The sequence below is a fragment of the Frankliniella occidentalis genome, unplaced genomic scaffold (assembly GCF_000697945.3).
Source record: "Frankliniella occidentalis isolate FOCC.00 unplaced genomic scaffold, Focc_3.1 Scaffold275, whole genome shotgun sequence".
Classification (NCBI taxonomy): domain Eukaryota; kingdom Metazoa; phylum Arthropoda; class Insecta; order Thysanoptera; family Thripidae; genus Frankliniella; species Frankliniella occidentalis.
Window position 1 is genome coordinate 273,457 of NW_026267401.1, and position 1,177 is coordinate 274,633.

Here is a 1,177-nt window from a genome sequence, read left to right on the forward strand (position 1 = left end):
GGGGGGATCTTAGCTCACGGGTTCCGTTCCGTCAGACGAAGATGGCATATGGGCCGACGATTTAAGGAAAGCAGGGTGGGGGGATTATCAGGGGGCTAGTTTGCCCATCATGGGGCACGGGGCCACCCACCCTGACCGGCCTCTGCGTGCTGATGTAGCGGTAGCGGCAAAAGCAGCAGCAGCAGACGTGTGCGCTAAAGTAGCACACACATAACTGAAAAAGATGAGGTCAGTTTTGGTTTTGTTTGTTAATAATTATTTTAATTTTTGTTCCCCTTCCCCTTCTTTCCCCTTTCTTCCCCCTTCCCTCTGTCCCTGTCTCTCTCTTTCTCCCCTCTCCCGCTCTGTCTGCCTGGTAAAGAAAAGAAGTTGGAAAGGAGTGAATAGAGGGCGGATCAGCCTGCGGTGCCCTTGCGGTACAGGGGGCGTATGGGCCCCGTCATACGGGAGAGCCTTCCCGGCCGGGGGAGAGTGCTGAAAGCACTCGGGGCGATCTGGCCGGGACTGCAGGGGGCTGCGGGTGGCGGCTGAAAAGAGAGGAAGAGGGAGGGGCGGGCGGGGGACTGGATTTTTGCCAATTTATGGGCGGAAAGTCCTTCACGTTGCCTACCTATAGCCTACTTGTCCAGCATCAATAAGCTACCAAAGTAGCTACCAAAGTAACTGTAAAATGCAGCTGGCACGTGAATGGAGCGTTCGTCGAATGCGCGAAAGGAGCAAAACTAGGGAGGTGGAACAAGAGGTGCCTGCGGTCGGCGGGCGGGAAATCAAAAGTGCGGTCCCAGCGATCAGGCCGAGCTCAGCAGTCCAGTAGGGCGAGGGGGGTGGGGGCAGCACCGAGTGAAGATTAATACGGGGCGTCGGATTGTGATCGATTGAACGGGTCCGCCCGCAGTCGGCCGCGCTGCTGGCTGCTGCCTGTCGCACCGTCAGAAAATATATCGAGGGCTGCCGTTTGCCGTATACGCCGGCTGCGGCCTGGTCGGCGTGGTGTGCTCCCGCGCGCGCGTGTGTGTGTGTGTGTGTGTGTCTCTGTGTGTGTATGTGTATGTGTGTGTGGCTCCCGCCCCGACGAAGGTTGCCCCCTGCTCCTCTCGGCCGCGGACCGCCGAACGACCTACAGGGTGCGAGTAAGTGAGAGATAGGGATGGGGGAAGGGAGGGAGATGGAGTGAGAG